The sequence below is a fragment of the Ranitomeya imitator genome, chromosome 1 (assembly GCF_032444005.1).
Source record: "Ranitomeya imitator isolate aRanImi1 chromosome 1, aRanImi1.pri, whole genome shotgun sequence".
In the NCBI taxonomy this organism is placed as follows: Eukaryota; Metazoa; Chordata; class Amphibia; order Anura; family Dendrobatidae; genus Ranitomeya; species Ranitomeya imitator.
The window spans coordinates 430,676,930-430,702,447 of NC_091282.1; positions in this window are offsets into that span (position 1 = coordinate 430,676,930).

The window sequence follows — 25,518 nt, forward strand, 5'->3', positions numbered from 1 at the left end:
ATACCGTTCTCTGTTCATGTCTCTTTCTGGAAGCTGCCGCACGTGGGGCAGGCGCAGCTCCGTGTCCTTCTGTCTAGGTCTCTGACAGGATCCCACCCCTGTTAGGGACCAACTACCTGAGCGGAGCTCAGATAGCAACTGCCTGAGCGAAGCTCAGCCAGCTTCTGTCTCACTTCCTGTTCAGACCACCAGTTTTACCTAATTGTGAAGAGTGCCCTAATAAATAGGAGCATAGCTCCCCCTGGTGGACTGGAGTGTGAAATGTGTTGGTGTTACCTGGTAGTGAGATCTCCTTTATTGCCTCCAAACGTAATATCACTCCCCTTAGAGGAGAACAATATTACTGCAACGACCAGGACCCTGGGGCGCTGCAACTCCCCCTCTTAGATGCAGACTCCGGGGTTGTGCCCACAACTTTTCCAGGACATAACAGCTGATCAGAACAGCTGTCATGCGCCACTAATAGCTGCAGGTGGAATCATGATCCACCCACGGCTGTTAACCCCTTATCGACCAGATGCATTTTTGGTTTTGCATTTTCATTTTTGCTCGTTTTTTGCAGGACAAGTTGTACTTTTGAATGACATCATTGGTTTACAATATCATGTACTGAAAAATGAGAAAAAAATTCCTCCAAGTGCAGTGAAATTGCAAAAAAAAAGTGCAATCCCACAATCGTTTTTGTTTTGCCTTTTTACTAGGTTCACTGAATGCTAAAACTGACCTGCCATTATGATTCTCCAGGTCATTATGAGTTCATAGACACCAAACATGTGTAGATTCCAAAGTTTGTTTCAACAGTGATAAAAAGTACAAACTTCATCATAGCGACTCATGTTGGATCATAAATTCGGTGCATCTTCAGAAAGTCTAGTCTAATTTTACGCCATTTATTATTTGTCTTTAAAGATGACAGCTTATCTGAAATTCATTTCCGACAGGTTAACTTGAATCAGTCAACAAGTTATATTTGGTCCACATCTAAATTGCTGTAAAAAATGTATAATATGCTCTGAGGTCTCTCCAGACCCTAAAACAAAATAATCATAGGGGAAGGATGGGTTTAAAATTTTTTTAAAAAACATACTCTGTTGTCATAGGCCCTCACTTAACCCCTTACTCCACCTCTGTCACAGCTTCCCTAGTCCTTTCAGTAAATTCTTGATTGTAATGCTGAGGTCACATGGGGAATGGCAAACATTAATGAATTGCTTTGCCACATCCTTCTATGCCACAAAAATGCATTTTTTGTAGGGTGTTCAATATTTTGCTATTGCACTATAGCCAAAATCTAGCCATTTTTGCTTCTCCATTCCACCCCCTCTCAGCAAATAAAAAGGGTAGTGATGAGCAAAAGTTTGGGGTCTGCACCAAACACCTAGTCTCCGTGCATGGACCCCGAACACGGATTTCTTCAGAAGTCCATGTAACTGCTTGGGTTTGGCAGCCTGAACATCGGATGTTTCCCATGATGTCATCTGTGTGACATCGCGAGAAACAATGGCTCTGATTGGCGGTAACCTTTCAAGCTACCGACGGTCACATAGATATAACAGCGTCTGAGCCAGCAGCTGTGCCCTGTGTGATGCGGCTGCAGTGCAGCTAGCGCAACCTCCACCAGGGGGTGCTGGTGAGGAAAGAGAGGTTGCACACTCACGGCATACCAACACTGAGCAGCCACACAGGTGTCACAGGTAACGAAAGAGTGGTTAGACGAGCAGAGTCAGAAACTGTGAGGAGCAGAAGTACCAGAGGTCGCAGCATGCACGAAGTCAGAGACAAGCCAGAAGTCAGAGCCAAATGGGAGCATGGTATCCAAACCGTGAGATGTAAGAAGAAGTTTGGGTACAAGCCAGAAGTCAAAGCCGGTTGGGGAACGAGGTATCAGAGACGGAAAGCAAGAGGCGGGGTTCAGAGATCAGGCCGAGTCATACACTGTAAAGTAAAACCACCAAACACTAAGTCAGGGATAAGGAACGGGTCTCACTCAAATACGGGTAGTCAGAGGCAGAAGAATCACCAGGGTATACCGGTCAGCTGCTCTAGCCTGGAAGCATGAACTATCACTGACGATGGCCAGCAGTCTGCAGAGGACTGAAAAAACCCAGCCAGCTTCAAAACGAGGCAGAGGATGGTAACCCCCGCATGACCAGTCCACAGAGGGAATAACAGAAAACAACCTCTGGACTGGATCATGGCATCCTGCAGTAAAAAGGTTACCGCTGATCACAGGTGTCTGCTAATGAGGGCACTACTCTCATCATCATACGCCTGCTTCCACTGATAGCTGCTAGAGCAGGAACACACATGATGATGCAATTATACATCAGCCGGCGCCTGTGCAGTAAATAAATAATAAATGGCATGGGATCTCCTCTATTTTTAACAACCAGCACAAGCAAAACTGACAGCTGCAGACGACAGCTCACAGCTGTCAGCATTACCTTGGGTGATTATTAGTCATGAGCGAATACATTCGGCACTATTCGTTACTCGCACGAATAGTATGGTATTTGGGCTATTCGTTACTCGCCTCGGTATATTTGAGTGTCCCAAGCCAGCCCAGCATGTTCTTTGGCTGCAAATAAAGTGCCAAACATGCTGGGCTGGCTTGCCAATCACAGTAATGTAGGCGCCAGTTTTGGTGTGCATTACAGTGATTGTCTTGCCTTCCAGCATCATGGCAACTATTAAACGCTGCAAGCGCCATGTTGCACACATTCAGCCAGAAAAAGCATAGTGAGAGCGTAGTGTGAGTGTAGGGAGAGTGAAATGAGCGTAGGGACAGTGATAGAAAGTTATAGTGAGCATTATTTATTCCAAAAAGCTCTTTTAAGAGCTGAAGATTTTTTAAGATTACTTGTTTTTGTTTTTTAGCTGGGGATTTAGTAGTGAGAGATTTAATAGAAGGGAGGGTGGAAGAAAGGTAGGCACCTGGGTGTTCTGATCATTGCAAGTACATGCTGCAGCTCTCTGCTATTTTCTGCTTAAAATAACATATTTCTCTAGCAGTTATGCGACTGGTGCAATCTGGGTAGAGATAATTGTAAGTGACAACCTAGGACGGGCAAAAAGCTCAAATACTCCTTATTTTGGAGTGTGCCAGTCAGCAAATGTAAATAAAATCTTAATTTTCTATTGCTCTAAAAAAATAGCGTATCTTTATCTAGCAGTTGTGCAACTGGTGCAATCCAGGTTCAGATAAACTTACGTGACAATTTAGCAGGGGCAATAATCTTCATCACTCCACATTCGCAGGGTGTCAGCAACACGATCTCCAAAAAAATAGTCACACATTGCTAGATACAGTGGATTTGTATGTAATATCTTTGTAAGGGTACTTGTGAAAAATAAAGTCAGTATTTTTTTGTTTCACAGCATAACGCATTCAAGATGCAAAAGGTTGACAATAAGGGACGTGGATGTGGTGGTGCCTGCCAAGGCCATCTAGAGAAAGAGTCTATTTTGCAAAAGCTGCAACCGCATCCATATTGGGATCTTGTGAAAAAAAATGGGGCGTGCAATAATGTCACACCAAAGCAAGAAGATCCCCGGCAAGCAAAACAAAGGGAGGGGGTAAAGGAGTTGGTAAAGGGGAGCTGTGACCGTAGGGATAGGGTGAGGATGGTGACCCCTCAACACACACCTAATGCTGACCCCTGTGCTAACGCCCTAATTGAGTAATTCCCCCCGTGCGACATCGCATGCCTAAGCCCTAGCTGACCCTGGATCTTAAGGTACCGTCACACTGAACGATATCGTTAACGATATCGTTGCTTTTTGTGATGTAGCAACGATATCGTTAACTAAATCGTTCTGTGTGACAGCGACCAACGATCAGGCCCCTGCTGGGAGATCGTTGGTCGCTGGGGAAAGTCCAGCACTTTATTTTGTCGCTGGATCTCCCGCTGATATCGCTGAATCGGCGTGTGTGACGCCGATTCAGCGATGTCTTCACTGGTAACCAGGTTAAATATCGGGTTACTAAGCGCAGGGCCGCGCTTAGTAACCCGACGTTTACCCTGGTTACCAGTGTAAATGTAAAAAAACAAACACTACATACTTACATTCCCGGTGTCTGGTCATGTCCCTCGCCTTCAGCTTCCCGCACTTGTGAACGCCGGCCAGTCAGTGCTGGAAGCTGAAGGCGAGGGACCTGACCAGACACCGGGAATGTAAGTAGTAGTGTTTGTTTTTTTTACATTTACAAAAGTAACCAGGGTAAACATCGGGTTACTAAGCGCGACCCTGCGCTTAGTAACCCAATGTTTACCCTGGTTACCCGGGGACTTCAGGATCGTTGGTCCCTGGAGAGCTGTCTGTGTGACAGCTCTCCAGCGACCAAACAGCGTCGCTGCAGCGATCGACATCGTTGTCGGTATCGCTGCTGCGTCGCTTAGTGTGACGGTACCTTTAGCCCTAGCTATTGAGGTGGGCAGAAAGACATTGATTTTACACTAAAATAAGACAACACAGGGGAAGAGACAGACAGGGGAAACTCGCAAATAGAAATCCACAGGAATCAAAAGGAACACAAACAACTTCTCCAAGAACTGTACAGCTTCCTCAAGAACATCACAGCTACTCTAGATAAGCAAAGCACAAGATAGATAAACCTGTTGCTGGCATGGGAGGAAGCCAAAAGTGAATTTAAATAGTGAAGGGGTAGTGTACCAATAAACAGCAGCTGAGACCAAAACCAAATGAGATTTCAGCAGACTAAAACCAAGAGCTTTTAACCCATACCAAAAGAAACAGTAAACCTGTGCCACTCGTAAAAAGTCATGTAGACTCCAAGGAGGACGTGTGATCAGCTAATCTCTGTTATCTTCTGATCCCAGGTGCATCACAGGTCCCAGGAGGGTGTAGCACACTTGTGGCAGTGACTCCAAGTTTTAGATTTTTTTCAGAATTTTAAAAATATAGATTTGTTTTACTTTATTTTTTTATCCCCCCCAAGGGGACTTGAAACTGTGATTATCTGATTGCTTGTACTGTATACTGCCATACATAAGTATGGTACGTGATGTATCTGTACGTAATATGTTGGGAAGGAGTTAAAGATCAACATCACTTTCGTAAGACGAAGTAGGTCCTTACCAATTGACTTTTAGGATATCAATGAGAAAATTGTATTTTTTTTATTTTTTTTATAAAATTGAAATAACTATTGTGCTAACATTTTTCAGGGCTGCTTTCTCAATAGCCCTATATTGAAGTGTGCAAATATTAACACAATTAAAACACAGTACATGGTCTTGTGAATAAAAACAGACAGTTAATCACATTTCATAGCAGAAGACAAAGATGAAAGTTGAGCGTATGTGAGAATAGAAATGCACATGGGTATGGGAATGTAATGTGAAGAAGTGTTTCAATGTGTCAGGCAATTTTGTTAGAGTAAAATGTAAACCTTTTCTATAGTTTCTTTTATTGTGTTTTCTATTATTACTAAATGTTAGATCAATTTTGTTTAATTTTTATTGGTTTTCTCTCAAACGTGTTCAATTTCTTTAGGAATAGCTAAAAGTAATTTTTAATCTTAGTACGAACAGACAAATTAGAAGAAAATTATATCCTGTGCAGTCCATATAATTGCATGATGTTCCTCTGGTAAATGTCTGCAGAGTGAAAGATTCAGATGCTTCTCAATTCTTAGCGTATAGGCGCATATTATTTTTACAGGGCATTTTTTTAGCTGACGATTTTTACTTTCATATATTTAGCCATGAATGTATATTTCTATCTGAAACTGAAAATTAAAATGTTATAGTATCCAATTCAAAATGGTCTGGAAAGAGGAGACAATTATGCATTCAGTCAAGTTTGACAATAATCTGTGGATTCATCTTCTGCAGGGCTTTTAACCTATACCCATGATCAAAAAAATAATGTGTCCATGATGTTTTGAAGTTGGAAGATTGTCTAATGAATTTGCTACATGAAGGAAAAGTTGTGGAATTATAAAAATCACAGAATCAATGGACATGTTCATGATATGCAAATTCTGAAAAAAAATGGTAACAACATTTCCAAAATGTCTTGATAGCTGGATCCCTCTAGTTTTCATTCCAAGTACACTAACAGCTCATGGTTGCAGTGATTTGGTTGTGGAAACAGTGGTTCGCCCATTCCTCCAAAGGGTCCCAGGAACTTGCAAGGCATGACCATGCCAGGCTCATGTTGCTTGTGCACAGTCTAAATGAGCTGCTATGGCCTTCAGCGCCTCCGGATTGAGCACATCTGGGACGTCATTGGCTGTCAATTTGTAAATTGTACTGCCAGCAGCAGATCTTGATGATTTTTGCATCTAAGTGCATTCAGTGTGGCAGAACATACCTCAAATAACCATTAATAATAACCTCAATGATAGCATGTCAAGGCGTGTAAATGAAATGGATGTACATGCAAACAGAATACTGAATAAATTAAGATGTTTTGAAAAATTTGTTTCCATTTTTTTCATCATTTGGATATCAGTAACACTTTGATCCATCCTGTGATTTCCATAATTCTATGACTTTTCCTTTTGGTGTTACATTGCCAATGTTGTGGAGTGTATGATTGTAGATAAGGTATTGCTTTTAAGATTTCAAAGTGAATGCTCTCAATGTGTTCATAATATTATAATATATTGGATTTACGCAAATGTTTTTCAAATAAAACTAACTGTCTGTGAATTTAGAAAAACCAATAAAGCAAGTATTCACCTGTAGCAACCACTGTCACGTCGCCTCCTCCTGCCGACGCGCCTGCCACTTCTCTCCCTGATCCCCGATATACTTACCGATCCCGGTGCACTCCTGGAGTGTGCGCGCATCACCCGATCTCCTCTCTTCCTGTTTCGCTGCCGGCTTCTGGGTCTCTTCGGGTGCGCGTGCGCACGTCGCACTCCAGCCTCAGCAGCGCATGCACACTTCCTCGATCTGGCCTGCGGTCGCTCCGTTCCTCCACCCTATGATCCAGGAGGATCCAGACCCAGAAGTCCTGCTGCACGCACCCTATTTCAGGTAGCCTCTCCCCTGCTCTATGCCTGTCAATTGTGTTTCACATTTGATCCAGGCTCCACGCTTCCCTGCGCTCTCTTGTCTACCTTCCTGTCTGTATTGCCTCGTGCTCTACCCTGTATCCTGCGCCATCCATCCCTGTGTCATCTTTGTCTTCCCTCCTAGTGCCGTCCATCCCAGCCTGCTCCTTGCCATCTCCGTGTCTCCGGTCCCTCCTGAGTGTTCGTCCTCCGTTGTCCTCTTTCTGATATTCGGCAGCCTTCCCTGTGGTTCCCAGTCTCAGCCATCTGTTCCTAGTCCATCCTTGCTTGTGTCTCCTACCTCCGGTCCCTGAGTATCAGCCTCCGCGGCAATAGTCACCCTTGGGCCTGCCCCTGATGATCCCTGTATTGGGGTGGCCCACTAGGTCAGTTCACCCTTGAGAGGTTTGTTGTTGCGGCCCTGCAGGTTCACCTTAGGAGTTCTACAAGTCTCACAACCACTATCTTTACACAGGCCAATAAAGCCAATAAATGTTTTTCATATAAAATTAACTGTCTGTGACTTAGAAAAACCAATAAAGCAAGGATTCAACAGTAGCAACCACTATGTTTACCACAGGCCAATAAAGCAAAGATTCACCTGTAGCAACCATTATCTTTACCACAGGATCTGAAAGAATATCAGTGAATAAAAAATATCCAGCAAATGTACTGAAAAACAAAAGAAAATACAAACACTGGTCATTGTTTTTGGATTGCCACTGATGACCCCTTTAATGAAAATAAATTGACAATACTACCTGTTATATATATTTTTTTTATAAGAAATTGATCATCTCTAATCATCATACCTTTTACGAGCTTTTAAACGTTTAACATCAACATTTAACTCTACTATTAACATGGAGGTGAGCCCAATTTTGCAGCTACATAATCCTTCAATCTTCTGGTAAGGATTTCCGTAATATATTTAGGTATACCTTCCCTATTAACCATAAAGAGAATTTGTGAGCTCAGGCATGGATGGTAGTGGGCATTCCAATTCATCCCAAATGTGTTTGATGGGGTTGACGTCAGGACTTAGTGTTAGTTAAACTCACCAAACCATGTCTTTATTGACCTGTCTCGCTAAAGAGCAAAAGGCTGTCACTCGACTGTAGCAATAAATTTGCCAACAAACAGTGGTTTCAAAATTTCTTTGCTGTTACATTAACAATTGGTCCTAGCCTAAACCCAGATGAACAGTCCCATGTCTTTATCCTGCCAAACCCCAAATCATCCATTAGATTACCAGATACAACATGTTTTACCACTCCAGAGAAATTACTTCCATTGCTCAAAGAAGCAGTGATGGCATGTAGGGTTGAGCGAAACGGGTCGAACATTTTCAAAAGTCGCCGACTTTTGGCTAAGTCGGGGTTTCATGAAACCCGATCCGACCCCTGTGCGGGGTCGGCCATGCGGTACGCGACTTTCGCGCCAAAGTCGCGTTTCAATGACGCGAAAAGCGCCATTTCTCAGCCAATGAAGGTAAACGCAGAGTGTGGGCAGCGTGATGACATAGGTCCTGGTCCCCACCATCTTAGAGAAGGGCATTGCAGTGATTGGCTTGCTGTCTGCGACGTCACAGGGGCTATAAAGAGGCGTTCCCGCCGACCGCCATCTTACTGCTGCTGATCTGAGCTTAGGGAGAGGTTGCTGCCGCTTTGTCAGAAGCAGGGATAGCGTTAGGCAGGGTCCATTAACCACAAAACCGCTTGTGCTGCAGCGATTTGCACTGTCCAACACCACCCTCGGTGTGCAGGGACAGTGGAATTTTTTTTTTTTTTTTTTTTCCCCTCAGCGCTGTAGCTCATTGGGCTGCCCTAGAAGGCTCCCTGATAGCTGCATTGCTGTGTGTACGCCGCTGTGCAAACCAACTGCTTTTTTCAAAGCACAAATCCTCTTGTTCCTTCCTTTCTGCACAGCTATCTTTTTTGTTTGTCCACACTTTTTATTTCATTTGTGCATCAGTCCACTCCTTATTGCTGCCTGCCATACCTGGCTGAGATTACTGCAGGCAGGGAGATAGTAGCTGCCTGCCATACCTGGCTGAGATTACTGCAGGCAGGGAGATAGTAATTGTAGGACATTCCCTGTTTTTTTTTTTTTTTTTTTTTTGGTGGGAGATTAAGATTGGCAATTTGGCATTTCTGCTAGAGTGCCATCCCTGTGTGTGCCATCTCTCTCACATAGTGGGCCATAGAAAGCCTTTTCATTTTTCTGTATTTTTTTTTGTGGGGTGTATAAATTCTCCCTGATAAAAATACAGTGGGAGATTAATATTGGCCTTTGGGCTTGTGTGCCAGTCCTGAGTGTGCCATCTCTCTCACAAATAGTGGGCCATAGAAAGCCTATTTTATTTTTTTTTGGGTTTTATAAATTCTCCCTGAAAAAAAGGGAGATTAATATTGGCCTCTGGGCTTCTGTGCCAGTCCTGAGCGTGCCATCTGTGCCAGTCCTGAGCGTCCCATCTCTCTCACAAATAGTGGGCCATAGAAAGCCTATTTAATTTTTTTTTTGGTTTTATAAATTTTCCCTGAAAAAAGGGAGATTAATATTGGCCTCTGGGCTTGTGTGCCAGTTGTGAGCGTGCCATCTGTGCCAGTCCTGAGCGTGCCATCTCTCTCACAAATAGTGGGCCATAGAAAGCCTATTTAATTTTTTTTTTGGTTTTATAAATTTTCCCTGAAAAAAGGGAGATTAATATTGGCCTCTGGGCTTGTGTGCCAGTTGTGAGCGTGCCATCTGTGCCAGTCCTGAGCGTGCCATCTCTCTCACAAATAGTGGGCCATAGAAAGCCTATTTAAATATTTTTTTGGTTTTATAAATTCTCCCAGAAAAAAAGGGAGATTAATATTGGCCTCTGGGCTTCTGTGCCAGTTGTGAGCGTGCCATCTGTGCCAGTCCTGAGCGTGCCATCTCTCTCACAAATAGTGGGCCATAGAAAGCCTATTTAAATATTTTTTTGGTTTTATAAATTCTCCCAGAAAAAAAGGGAGATTAATATTGGCCTCTGGGCTTCTGTGCCAGTCCTGAGCGTGCCATCTGTGCCAGTCCTGAGCGTCCCATCTCTCTCACAAATAGTGGGCCATAGAAAGCCTATTTTATTTTTTTTTTGGGTTTCAGAAATTCTCCCTGGAAAAAAAAAGGGAGATTAATATTGCCCTTTGGGCTTGTGTGCCAGTACTAAGCGTTCCATCTCTCTCTCTCTCTCAGTCAGTGGGCCATAGAACGCATATTTTTGGTTTTATTTGTTTTCTAAATTCTCCCTGAAAAAATCATTTTATTTTATTTGGTTTCTAAATTCTTCCTGATAAAATCATATTTTTTTTATTATTTTTATTTCTAAAGTCTCCCTGAAAAAAAAAAAAAAAAAAAACAACCAAAAAAACAGTGGGAGATTAATATTGGCCTTTCTGCTTGTGTGCCAGTCTTGACTCCTGGGTGTGCCATCTCTCTCTCTCTCTCTCTCTCTCTCTCTCTCTCTCTCTCTCTCTCCAATTGTGGTCCATAGAAAGCCTATATTTTTTTTCCTTGATTTGGGTTCTAAAATCTACCAGAGAAAATAACTACATCAATCATTGGTAGAAAAATATTGGCCTCTGGGTTTGTGTGCCACTCCTGACTCCTGTGTGCGTCATCTCTCAGTCAGTGGGCCATAGAACGCCTATTTTTGGTTTTATTTGTTTTCTAAATTCTCCCTGAAAAAATTATTTTATTTTATTTGGTTTCTAAATTCTTCCTGATAAAATCATATTTTTTTTATTATTTTTTTTTCTAAAGTCTCCCTGAAAAAAAAAAAAAAAAACAGTGGGAGATTAATATTGGCCTTTCTGCTTGTGTGCCAGTCTTGACTCCTGGGTGCGTCATCTCTCAGTCAGTGGGCCATAGAACGCCTATTTTTGGTTTTATTTGTTTTATAAATTCTCCCTGAAAAAATCATTTTATTTTATTTGGTTTCTAAATTCTTCCTGATAAAATCATATTTTTTTTATTATTTTTTTTTCTAAAGTCTCCCTGAAAAAAAAAAAAAAAAAACAACCAAAAAAAACAGTGGGAGATTAATATTGGCCTTTCTGCTTGTGTGCCAGTCTTGACTCCTGGGTGCGTCATCTCTCAGTCAGTGGGCCATAGAACGCCTATTTTTGGTTTTATTTGTTTTCTAAATTCTCCCTGAAAAAATCATTTTATTTTATTTGGTTTCTAAATTCTTCCTGATAAAATCATATTTTTTTTATTATTTTTTTTTCTAAAGTCTCCCTGAAAAAAAAAAAAAAAAAAACAACCAAAAAAAACAGTGGGAGATTAATATTGGCCTTTCTGCTTGTGTGCCAGTCTTGACTCCTGGGTGCGTCATCTCTCAGTCAGTGGGCCATAGAACGCCTATTTTTGGTTTTATTTGTTTTCTAAATTCTCCCTGAAAAAATCATTTTATTTTATTTGGTTTCTAAATTCTTCCTGATAAAATCATATTTTTTTTATTATTTTTTTTTCTAAAGTCTCCCTGAAAAAAAAAAAAAAAAAAACAACCAAAAAAAACAGTGGGAGATTAATATTGGCCTTTCTGCTTGTGTGCCAGTCTTGACTCCTGGGTGTGCCATCTCTCTCTCTCTCTCTCTCCAATTGTGGTCCATAGAAAGCCTACATTTTTTTTCCTTGATTTGGGTTCCAAAATCTACCAGAGAAAATAACTCCATCAATCATTGGTAGAAAAATATTGGCCTCTGGGCTTGTGTGCCACTCCTGATTCCTGTGTGCGTCATCTCTCACTCAGTGGCCCATAGAAAGCATATAGTTTGTTACATTTGTTTTCTAAATTCTCCCTGCAAAAATCTATTTTTTTTTTTTTGGGGGGTTTCTAAAGTGTTCCTGAAAAAAATAAAAATAAAAAAAAAATAATAGTGTGACATTAATATTAACATTTGTGCTTCAGTGACAGTCCTGCGTGTGGGGCATCTCTCTAATTTGCAGCCACCAAAAAAAGAGTGTGTAACATTGGGCCTGATTTTCGCTGTGGTCTCACCAACCTGTAAAGGGGTAGCTAAATCATACAGAAGTTATAGCTCACCGTGTAAGTTGTGTGACTGCAACAAATAACGTTAGTTTGGTTACGTTTTTAAAACAATGAGGAAGTCTAGTGGAAGAGGTCGTGGCCGGGGGCGTTCATTGTCAGCTGGTAATGAGGGTAGTGGTAGTGGTGGAGCATCAGGTGGTCGTGGGGGAAAAAATATTGCACCTAAGTCTGGAGCTGTGGAGCCAGGTTCGTCGTCCGGCTACACAAGGCCTCGAACGCTCCCTTTTCTGGGATTAGGAAAACCGCTTTTAAAGCCGGAGCAGCAAGAGCAAGTTTTGGCTTATCTTGCTGACTCAGCCTCTAGCTCTTTTGCCTCATCTCGTGAAACTGGTAAAAGTAAAAGCAGCGCGTCGTTAGTGGATGTTCACGGTCAGGGACAAGTCACTTCCTTGTCCTCTTCAGCAAAAACAACAACAGAGAAGAATGCAGCAGGCGACACAACGGGTTACTCCATGGAGCTCTTTACACATACCGTCCCTGGCTTAGAAAGTGAAGCAGTTAACAGTCCATGCCCATTACAAATTGAATCTGACATGGAGTGCACTGACGCACAGCCACAGCCAGACTACTATGCTGGTCCTTTGACTCAGACCACAACATTGCCCTCGCAGGGTGCTGATCAAGAATCAGACCCTGATGAGACTATGTTGCCCCATCACGAACGCTATACCACCGAACGACACGGTGACACAGACGAAGTTGCGCAGGAGGTACAAGAAGAGTTATTAGATGACCCAGTTCTTGACCCCGATTGGCAGCCATTGGGGGAACAGGGTGCAGGCGGCAGCAGTTCTGAAGCAGAGGAGGAGGAGGGGCCGCAGCAGGCATCAACATCGCCACAGGTTCCATCTGCCGGGCCCGTATCTTGCCCAAAACGCGTGGCAAAGCCAAAACCTGGTGGAGGACAGCGTGGCCATCCGGTTAAAGCTCAGTCTGCAATGCCTGAAAAGGTATCCGATGCTAGAAAGAGTGCAGTCTGGCATTTTTTTAAACAACATCCAATTGATCAGCGCAAAGTCATCTGTCAAAAATGTTCTACTTCCTTAAGCAGAGGTCAGAATCTGAAAAGTCTCAATACTAGTTGCATGCATAGACATTTAACCACCATGCATTTGAAAGCTTGGACTAACTACCAAACGTCCCTTAAGGTTGTTGCACCCTCGGCCAATGAAGCTAGTCATCAACGCAACATCCCTTCCGGCAGTGTAGGACCACCATTTAGCGCACCACCTGCTGTATCTGTGCAGGTATCTTTGCCAGGCCAAAGCAGTCAGGGTCAGGGAATCACCAGTTTCGTAGTAGGAAACACTGCATCTAGGGCACCGGCGGCAACAATACCATCTCCCACCGTCTCTCAGTCTGCCATGTCCACCGGCACCCCCGCTAGTTCCACGATCTCCAGCTCTCCAGTCCAGCTCACCCTACATGAGACTATGGTTAGAAAAAGGAAATACTTAGCCTCGCATCCGCGTACACAGGGTTTGAACGCCCACATAGCTAGACTAATCTCGTTAGAGATGATGCCCTACCGGTTAGTTGAAAGCGAAGCTTTCAAAGACCTGATGGACTACGCTGTACCACGCTACGAGCTACCCAGTCGACACTTTTTTTCCAGAAAAGCCATCCCAGCCCTCCACCAGCATGTTAAAGAGCGCATCGTCCATGCACTCAGGCAATCTGTGAGCACAAAGGTGCACCTGACAACAGATGCATGGACCAGTAGGCATGGCCAGGGACGTTACGTGTCCATCACGGCACACTGGGTAAATGTGGTGGATTCAGGGTCCACAGGGGACAGCAAGTTTGGGACAGTTCTGCCTAGCCCACGGTCTAGTAAACAGTTGTCTGTAGCCGTTCGCACCCCCTCCTCCTCCTCCTCCTCGTCCTCCTGCAGAAGCAAGAGCTCGTCCACAGACCGCAGTCGCACAAACACTCCATCCGCACCTGCCACTGTTGCACACCAGGTCTCCCATTATGGGGCAGCTACTGGCATACGTCAGCAGGCTGTATTGGCTATGAAGTGTTTGGGCGACAATAGACACACCGCGGAAGTTCTGTCCGAGTTCTTGCAGCAAGAAACGCAGTCGTGGCTGGGCACTGTAGATCTTGAGGCAGGCAAGGTAGTGAGTGATAACGGAAGGAATTTCATGGCTGCCATCTCCCTTTCCCAACTGAAACACATTCCTTGCCTGGCTCACACCTTAAACCTGGTGGTGCAGTGCTTCCTGAAAAGTTATCCGGGGTTATCCGACCTGCTCCTCAAAGTGCGTGGACTTTGCGCACATATCCGCCGTTCGCCTGTACACTCCAGCCGTATGCAGACCTATCAGCGTTCTTTGAACCTTCCCCAGCATCGCCTAATCATAGACGTTGCAACAAGGTGGAACTCAACACTGCACATGCTTCAGAGACTGTGCGAACAGAGGCGGGCTGTTATGTTTTTGTGGGAGGATACACATACACGGGCAGGCAGTAGGATGGCAGACATGGAGTTGTCAGGTGTGCAGTGGTCGAAGATTCAAGACATGTGTCAAGTCCTTCAGTGTTTTGAGGAATGCACACGGCTGGTTAGTGCAGACAACGCCATAATAAGCATGAGCATCCCCCTAATGCGTCTGCTGATGCAAAGTTTGACGCACATAAAGGATCAGGCGTCTGCACCAGAGGAAGAGGAAAGCCTTGATGACAGTCAGCGATTGTCTGGTCAGGGCAGTGTACATGACGAGGTACCGGGCGAAGAGGAGGTGGAGGATGAGGAGGATGATGGGGATGAGTATATTTTTAATGAGGAAGCTTTCCCGGGGGCACGGGAAATTGGTGGCGTGGCAAGGCCGGGTTCTGGTTTTTTGAGGGACACAAGTGACGTAGATTTGCCTGCAACTGCCCCTCAACCAAGCACAACCGCAGATTTGACAACGGGAACTTTGGCCCACATGGCGGATTATGCCTTGCGTATCCTCAAAAGGGACACACGCATTACAAAAATGATGAACGATGACGATTACTGGTTGGCCTGCCTCCTTGATCCTCGCTATAAAGGCAAATTGCAAAATATTATGCCACATGAGAACTTGGAACTAATATTAGCAACAAAACAATCAACTCTTGTTGACCGTTTGCTTCTGGCATTCCCTGCACACAGCGCCCGTGATCGTTCTCACACGAGCTCCAGGGGCCAGCAGACCAGAGGTGTTAGAGGGGCAGAAATCAGAAGTGGCGTTGGACAGAGGGGTTTTCTGACCAGGTTGTGGAGTGATTTTTCTATGACCGCAGACAGGACAGGTACTGCAGCATCAATTCAAAGTGACAGGAGACAACATTTGTCCAGTATGGTTACAAACTATTTTTCATCCCTTATCGACGTTCTCCCTCAACCGTCATTCCCATTTGATTACTGGGCATCCAAATTAGACACCTGGCCAGAATTGGCAGAATATGCATTGCAGGAGCTTGCTTGCCCGGCAGCTAGTGTCCTATCAGAAAGAGTATTCAGTGCTGCAGGTTCAATACTAACAGAAAAAAGGACTCGTCTGGCTACCCAAAATGTAGATGATCTAACCTTCATTAAAATGAACCACAACTGGATTTCAAAATCTTTTGCCCCACCCTGCCCGGCTGACACCTAGCTTTCCTATGAAAAGGTCTTGCCTGTGGACTATTCTGAATGACTTTTCCAATCTCGTAATTTTCTTCACCTGATTGTCCAGCATACGACATGTTTCCACCTCACGAAATGGCCAAACTCCCCACACGGGGCCGTGCTATCGCCACTTTGCGCTTGGACCCTTGAGAGTGCTGTTTGTCTGAAGAGGTGGGTGTGGCCGCTTTTGGTCGACGGCACTGCCACTGGGTCCCTCATAGTACAATAAAGTGTCTCTGGCGGTGGTGGTGCGCACCCAACGTCAGACACACCGTTGTAATATGAGGGGCCCTGTGCCTGTACCGCCGGCCACAAGACAGTTCCCCCCCCCAGCTCAAACAGTGCTCTACCACTAGCAAAATTATCTCTCACAGCTTCACCAATGTGTAGTCTAGCCGCTGACATCCTTCAATGCCTGGCACTGACAATACCATTGTTTTGACATTTTTGTTATGTTAGGCCTTCGAAGCCTGTCTGCGGTCCCTTCTTTCTACAACTACTACACTGACCAGGCCACTGCTGGCCGTGTTACCCTGGAACCAATTTAAAAGTGCCTACAGTCAGCCCAATTTTGTTATGTTAGGCCTTCGAAGACTGTCTGCCGTCACTCCTTCCACTAGACTTCCACTGACCATACACTGCTGCCCATGTACCCCTGGAACCAATTTAAAGTGCCTACAGCCAGCCCAATTTTGTTATGTTAGGCCTTCGAAGCCTGTCTGCGGTCACTCCTTCCACTAGACTTCCACTGACCAGACCACTGCTGCCCGTGTACCCCTGGAACCAATTTAAAAGTGCCTACAGCCATGTGTTATTATTTTAGGCCTTCGATGCCTGTCTGCGGTCACTCCTTCCACTAGGCCTCCACTGACCACACCACTGCTGCCCGTGTACCCCTGGAACCAATTTAAAATTGCCTACAGCCAGCCCAATTTTTTTATTTTAGGCCTTCGATGCCTGTCTGCGGTCCATTCTTTCAACTACTACTACACTGACCAGGTCACTGCTGCCCGTGTACCCCTGGAACCAATTTAAAATTGCCTACAGCCAGCCCAATTTTTTTATTTTAGGCCTTCGATGCCTGTCTGCGGTCCATTCTTTCAACTACTACTACACTGACCAGGTCACTGCTGCCCGTGTACCCCTGGAACCAATTTAAAATTGCCTACAGCCAGCCCAATTTTTTTATTTTAGGCCTTCGATGCCTGTCTGCGGTCCATTCTTTCAACTACTACTACACTGACCAGGTCACTGCTGCCCGTGTACCCCTGGAACCAATTTAAAATTGCCTACAGCCAGCCCAATTTTTTTATTTTAGGCCTTCGATGCCTGTCTGCGGTCCATTCTTTCAACTACTACTACACTGACCAGGTCACTGCTGCCCGTGTACCCCTGGAACCAATTTAAAATTGCCTACAGCCATGTGTTATTATTTTAGGCCTTCGATGCCTGTCTGCGGTCACTCCTTCCACTAGGCCTCCACTGACCACACCACTGCTGTCCGTGTACCCCTGGAACCAATTTAAAATTGCCTACAGCCATGTGTTATTATTTTAGGCCTTCGATGCCTGTCTGCGGTCACTCCTTCCACTAGACTTCCACTGACCAGACCACTGCTGCCCGTGTACCCCTGGAACCAATTTAAAAGTGCCTACAGCCAGCCCAAGTTTGTTATGTTAGGCCTTCGATGCCTGTCTGCGGTCCATTCTTTCAACTACTACTACACTGACCAGGTCACTGCTGCCCGTGTACCCCTGGAACCAATTTAAAATTGCCTACAGCCAGCCCAATTTTTTTATTTTAGGCCTTCGATGCCTGTCTGCGGTCCATTCTTTCAACTACTACTACACTGACCAGGTCACTGCTGCCCGTGTACCCCTGGAACCAATTTAAAATTGCCTACAGCCATGTGTTATTATTTTAGGCCTTCGATGCCTGTCTGCGGTCACTCCTTCCACTAGGCCTCCACTGACCACACCACTGCTGCCCGTGTACCCCTGGAACCAATTTAAAATTGCCTACAGCCAGCCCAATTTTTTTATTTTAGGCCTTCGATGCCTGTCTGCGGTCCATTCTTTCAACTACTACTACACTGACCAGGTCACTGCTGCCCGTGTACCCCTGGAACCAATTTAAAATTGCCTACAGCCAGCCCAATTTTTTTATTTTAGGCCTTCGATGCCTGTCTGCGGTCCATTCTTTCAACTACTACTACACTGACCAGGTCACTGCTGCCCGTGTACCCCTGGAACCAATTTAAAATTGCCTACAGCCAGCCCAATTTTTTTATTTTAGGCCTTCGATGCCTGTCTGCGGTCCATTCTTTCAACTACTACTACACTGACCAGGTCACTGCTGCCCGTGTACCCCTGGAACCAATTTAAAATTGCCTACAGCCAGCCCAATTTTTTTATTTTAGGCCTTCGATGCCTGTCTGCGGTCCATTCTTTCAACTACTACTACACTGACCAGGTCACTGCTGCCCGTGTACCCCTGGAACCAATTTAAAATTGCCTACAGCCATGTGTTATTATTTTAGGCCTTCGATGCCTGTCTGCGGTCACTCCTTCCACTAGGCCTCCACTGACCACACCACTGCTGTCCGTGTACCCCTGGAACCAATTTAAAATTGCCTACAGCCATGTGTTATTATTTTAGGCCTTCGATGCCTGTCTGCGGTCACTCCTTCCACTAGGCCTCCACTGACCACACCACTGCTGTCCGTGTACCCCTGGAACCAATTTAAAATTGCCTACAGCCATGTGTTATTATTTTAGGCCTTCGATGCCTGTCTGCGGTCACTCCTTCCACTAGACTTCCACTGACCAGACCACTGCTGCCCGTGTACCCCTGGAACCAATTTAAAAGTGCCTACAGCCAGCCCAAGTTTGTTATGTTAGGCCTTCGATGCCTGTCTGCGGTCACTCCTTCCACTAGGCCTCCACTGACCACACCACTGCTGCCCGTGTACCCCTGGAACCAATTTAAAATTGCCTACAGCCAGCCCAATTTTTTTATTTTAGGCCTTCGATGCCTGTCTGCGGTCCATTCTTTCAACTACTACTACACTGACCAGGTCACTGCTGCCCGTGTACCCCTGGAACCAATTTAAAATTGCCTACAGCCAGCCCAATTTTTTTATTTTAGGCCTTCGATGCCTGTCTGCGGTCCATTCTTTCAACTACTACTACACTGACCAGGTCACTGCTGCCCGTGTACCCCTGGAACCAATTTAAAATTGCCTACAGCCAGCCCAATTTTTTTATTTTAGGCCTTCGATGCCTGTCTGCGGTCCATTCTTTCAACTACTACTACACTGACCAGGTCACTGCTGCCCGTGTACCCCTGGAACCAATTTAAAATTGCCTACAGCCATGTGTTATTATTTTAGGCCTTCGATGCCTGTCTGCGGTCACTCCTTCCACTAGGCCTCCACTGACCACACCACTGCTGCCCGTGTACCCCTGGAACCAATTTAAAATTGCCTACAGCCAGCCCAATTTTTTTATTTTAGGCCTTCGATGCCTGTCTGCGGTCCATTCTTTCAACTACTACTACACTGACCAGGTCACTGCTGCCCGTGTACCCCTGGAACCAATTTAAAATTGCCTACAGCCAGCCCAATTTTTTTATTTTAGGCCTTCGATGCCTGTCTGCGGTCCATTCTTTCAACTACTACTACACTGACCAGGTCACTGCTGCCCGTGTACCCCTGGAACCAATTTAAAATTGCCTACAGCCAGCCCAATTTTTTTATTTTAGGCCTTCGATGCCTGTCTGCGGTCCATTCTTTCAACTACTACTACACTGACCAGGTCACTGCTGCCCGTGTACCCCTGGAACCAATTTAAAATTGCCTACAGCCAGCCCAATTTTTTTATTTTAGGCCTTCGATGCCTGTCTGCGGTCCATTCTTTCAACTACTACTACACTGACCAGGTCACTGCTGCCCGTGTACCCCTGGAACCAATTTAAAATTGCCTACAGCCATGTGTTATTATTTTAGGCCTTCGATGCCTGTCTGCGGTCACTCCTTCCACTAGGCCTCCACTGACCACACCACTGCTGTCCGTGTACCCCTGGAACCAATTTAAAATTGCCTACAGCCATGTGTTATTATTTTAGGCCTTCGATGCCTGTCTGCGGTCACTCCTTCCACTAGGCCTCCACTGACCACACCACTGCTGTCCGTGTACCCCTGGAACCAATTTAAAATTGCCTACAGCCATGTGTTATTATTTTAGGCCTTCGATGCCTGTCTGCGGTCACTCCTTCCACTAGACTTCCACTGACCAGACCACTGCTGCCCGTGTACCCCTGGAACCAATTTAAAAGTGCCTACAGCCAGCCCAAGTTTGTTATGTTAGGCCTTCGATGCCTGTCTGCGGTCACTCCTTCCACTAGGCCTCCACTGACCACACCACTGCTGCCCGTGTACCCCTGGAACCAATTTAAAATTGCCTACAGCCAGCCCAATTTTTTTATTTTAGGCCTTCGATGCCTGTCTGCGGTCCATTCTTTCAACTACTACTACACTGACCAGGTCACTGCTGCCCGTGTACCCCTGGAACCAATTTAAAATTGCCTACAGCCAGCCCAATTTTTTTATTTTAGGCCTTCGATGCCTGTCTGCGGTCCATTCTTTCAACTACTACTACACTGACCAGGTCACTGCTGCCCGTGTACCCCTGGAACCAATTTAAAATTGCCTACAGCCATGTGTTATTATTTTAGGCCTTCGATGCCTGTCTGCGGTCACTCCTTCCACTAGGCCTCCACTGACCACACCACTGCTGTCCGTGTACCCCTGGAACCAATTTAAAATTGCCTACAGCCATGTGTTATTATTTTAGGCCTTCGATGCCTGTCTGCGGTCACTCCTTCCACTAGGCCTCCACTGACCACACCACTGCTGTCCGTGTACCCCTGGAACCAATTTAAAATTGCCTACAGCCATGTGTTATTATTTTAGGCCTTCGATGCCTGTCTGCGGTCCATTCTTTCAACTACTACTACACTGACCAGGGCACTGCTGGCCGTGTACCCCTGGAACCAATTTAAAATTGCCTACAGCCAGCCCAATTTTTTTATTTTAGGCCTTCGATGCCTGTCTGCGGTCCATTCTTTCAACTACTACTACACTGACCAGGTCACTGCTGCCCGTGTACCCCTGGAACCAATTTAAAATTGCCTACAGCCATGTGTTATTATTTTAGGCCTTCGATGCCTGTCTGCGGTCACTCCTTCCACTAGGCCTCCACTGACCACACCACTGCTGTCCGTGTACCCCTGGAACCAATTTAAAATTGCCTACAGCCATGTGTTATTATTTTAGGCCTTCGATGCCTGTCTGCGGTCACTCCTTCCACTAGGCCTCCACTGACCACACCACTGCTGTCCGTGTACCCCTGGAACCAATTTAAAATTGCCTACAGCCATGTGTTATTATTTTAGGCCTTCGATGCCTGTCTGCGGTCCATTCTTTCAACTACTACTACACTGACCAGGGCACTGCTGGCCGTGTACCCCTGGAACCAATTTAAAATTGCCTACAGCCAGCCCAATTTTTTTATTTTAGGCCTTCGATGCCTGTCTGCGGTCCATTCTTTCAACTACTACTACACTGACCAGGTCACTGCTGCCCGTGTACCCCTGGAACCAATTTAAAATTGCCTACAGCCATGTGTTATTATTTTAGGCCTTCGATGCCTGTCTGCGGTCACTCCTTCCACTAGGCCTCCACTGACCACACCACTGCTGTCCGTGTACCCCTGGAACCAATTTAAAATTGCCTACAGCCATGTGTTATTATTTTAGGCCTTCGATGCCTGTCTGCGGTCACTCCTTCCACTAGGCCTCCACTGACCACACCACTGCTGTCCGTGTACCCCTGGAACCAATTTAAAATTGCCTACAGCCATGTGTTATTATTTTAGGCCTTCGATGCCTGTCTGCGGTCCATTCTTTCAACTACTACTACACTGACCAGGGCACTGCTGGCCGTGTACCCCTGGAACCAACATCAGAAAATATAAAAATAAGTATTTTGCTTATAAAAAAGAAAATACTGGTGAGATATCAAATGCAGACATTTTAACATTAAAAACAAACACACAACTCTAATCTGGTACAGTACTAAAAATGGCCACCAGCTACAATTACTTTCTCCTGCAAGTAGTTAACTGAAAGTTTTTTTAAATTGAAAACACACATATGGCATCCACCGAGTGTTGTCCTGTCGCGTCTTCTTTATATTATTGCCGAGAAGATGCAAAATAATGAAAATAATAAAATCATTAATTACCAAAATAATAGAGAAAGTCAACACCACATTGCAAATAAACATTCATTCCAAATAAAGAAGCAGGGCGCGTCCGAGGGTGAGTATATACCTAATAAGAATATAATCACCCTCGGACGCGCAATGCTTATTTCCAACAGCCTTCCTTCCTAAGAATCAGCCCTTCCGTCGTGTAGAGAGACGTTGTGTTACACTCCAAGGTGTTCCCCAGGTTGCCTTTCCTGAGCTTCGATCTTCCGGCTCTCGTTTAGTAGTTCTTGGAAACTACTCTGCATTAGGCCTTCAAATTGGGTATGGGGTGTAGAGAGATGGTGTGTTCCACTCCAAGGTGTTCCCCAGGTTGCCTTTCCTGAGCTTCGATCTTCCGGCTCTCGTTTAGTAGTTGTTGGAAACTACGCTGCATTAGGCCTTCAAATTGGGTATGGGGTGTAGCGAGAGGGTGTGTTACACTCCAAGGTGTTCCCCAGGTTGCCTTTCCTGAGCTTCGATCTTCCGGCTCTCGTTTAGTAGTTCTTGGAAACTACACTGCATTAGGCCTTCAAATTGGGTATGGGGTGTAGAGAGAGGGTGTGTTACACTCTAAGGTGTTCCCCAGGTTTCCTTGCCTTTGCTTCGGTCTTCCGACTCTCGTTTAGTAGTTGTAGAAAAGTACACTGCATTAGGCCATACAAAATGGGTATGGGGTGGAGAGAGATGGTGTGTTACACTCCAAGGTGTTCCCCAGGTTGCCTTTCCTGAGCTTCTATCTTCAGGCTCTCATTAAATTGTGGTTAAATGGAACAACTGCATTTGGCGTACTAGTTGGTTTGGGGCCTACTATCGGTGTCTGCCACTCCTTGCTGTTCTCCTCCACTGAACAAAGCTGTGCCGCCTGTTTACTACGGTTGCCAATTTTGAACTGCATTTCGACTACTTACTGATTTGGCCCTACTCTCTGTGTCAGCCTCTCATTCCAGTTGTCCTCCACTGCAATGCCCCCTGGTTATTCCTGTGTTACCAATTTTGAACTGCATTTAGCCCACTTTCTTCTTTGGGCCTATATCTGTGTTTCCACTTCATCGTGCCCATTGCCCAGCCAGTGATAGATGAGTCTGCTGGTACATTGACCCATAACGCAACATTCCCCGTGCACGCTACACAACAACATTGTGACCCTGCTGAAAGTCAGGTTGCTCTTCCCGCATACCATACCACCTTACACGGGGACAAAGAGGAAGGTGCAGATGAAAGTGCAGGTTCCTTCATCAGGTGGGGGGAGGAATACTAGTTGGCGACGTCACTGGCACAGGGCCTCTCATAGTACGCAAAAGTGTTGCTGCCGGTGGGAGGCGCCCCCGCCGTGCAAACACACCGCTGTACTTTGAGGGGCCCTGTGCCAGTGCCAATGCCAACGAGTGGGCCCCCCCTGCTTGCTCAGGTTCACAGCACTTGCAAAGTTGAAATACTTACCTCTCCCTGCTCCACTGCCGTGACGTGGTCCAGATTTCCTGGGCCCACTAATTACTTGAACCAGCCCTACCCCCCACAACTTTAGCCAAATGACCCCCAATTTCAAATGCCTTCCAATTATTATAAGGTAAATTACGCTTGACAAGCTTCATTAAGAAGAATGGATGGTTTTGACATTAAAATGGCCACTCTAGGTGTTTTCCTGGCCCCCACTCACTGCCGACTATGCTGCCCCATTGACTTGCATTGGGTTTCGTGTTTCGGTCGATCCCGACTTTACGTCATAATCGGCCGATTTCACTCGACCCGACTTTGGACATAGTCGGGTTTCGCAAAACCCGGCTCGACTCTAAAAAGGTCAAGGTCGCTCAACTCTAATGGCATGCTTTACACCACTCGTACCAGAAGAACTGTACGTAGTAATCTTGAGGTCCCCATATACATTACCTAACGCCGGCCGATTTAGATGGGTTTGGCCAACAGTCTGGGGGTGTGTATGGGGGGGTGCCGACTGACCATTGAAGGAGATGTTGATCAGGCATGTCCGATTTCAGACTGCCGCATTATTCCTCTGGAGAAGACATGTCAGCTAACAGCTTTCTCACAGAGAATACAGGAAAAAATTGGCAAAATTAATGCGTATGGGAGAGTCAACGGAAACAGCTGTTGGTTGAACAATCGTACGAAGCATCGTTCGGCTGACAGCCTTCTAATGAGTATGACTGACTGAAGGCTTGTGTGTAGGTGCTCAACCATGGAAACTTATAATCTTAAAGTTCTGATAAACAGTTATTGTGCTAATGTCATCCTTAGATGTAATTGGTACCTCTCTCGTTAGGAGAGCTATTCCTTAAACTTCCTAATAATTGTACATACAAGTGGAAAGTTCTTAATGGGGTTGTCCGATCTAAAACGACAAGTCTGCAGTCACTCTGTATGACTGCAGACTTGTGAATTCACACAGTGAGTGCGCTGTGTGCTGTGAGGTGTCTCCTGTGTCTGCACCGAGAATGGCAGTAACAAGACTGCAAGTAAGCGATATGCATACTTCTGGCCAAAATCAGATTAGACACCTTCTGAAATCGCGCAATACACTTGAACTGAACACACCAGAAACAGTCTATTCGGATTCTGGCCAGAAGTGTGCATATCGCCAGAGAATCCTCACAGCGTGCAGTGTGCACGAGGTGAGGATTCACAAGTCTGCAGTCATATGGAGTGACTGCAGATTTGTCGTTTTAGACAAGACAACCCCTTTATGTGCAAGCTATATTAATAACGGTGTTTGGGGAGATTGTGCGATTGTGTGTCTTTAGACGTGAAACACTTTATGTTTTAGTGATACAGTGATATGCAGGAGAGATGTTAGGGCCCTCACTTCCTAAGATTTTCCCAAGGACAGAAACCTCAGGAGCAAATTAAAATTAGCTAGTATTTTCAGAAGCATATGGCATATTTCTATACACGTGCAAAAATTAATTGATCAATAATGTTTATTGAGCTAAATACATGTAGCATTTCAATCATTACCATTCGCTCTTCTGCTTGAAGCAGACCATTAATGGATGACATTTTCATGGGTTCAGGTAAACACTCTCATTAGGGATCAGATTTGAAGTGCTGTGGTCATCTATCTACATGGTTTACAAGTAGTCCAAGGGCTGGGACACTTGTCAGTGTGCACTTGCACATCAATATGCTATTTTTTTACAATATTTACAGTAATACCCAAACATTATTTTTCTGATAATGTTATCCAGGATAGAAAGTTATGAACATTTCCAAACCACTTTATTAAGGAATTTTTCTACATTCCTGTAAATAAACTGCATGTAATTGGCTTTAAAAACCCTGTTTTTCACAAGTTTCTTTGCCTACTTTTGGCTGCAATGATATGGGAATTTTCTCATTTAGAGTACAGGTGATGGCAGTGAAAGGGTCACCACTTGTGTACTCCTCTGAGATTTTTTGGCTTATCAGAACAACCTCCTGTAGCAGCTTTATCTCCAGAGTTAGGGAGACAC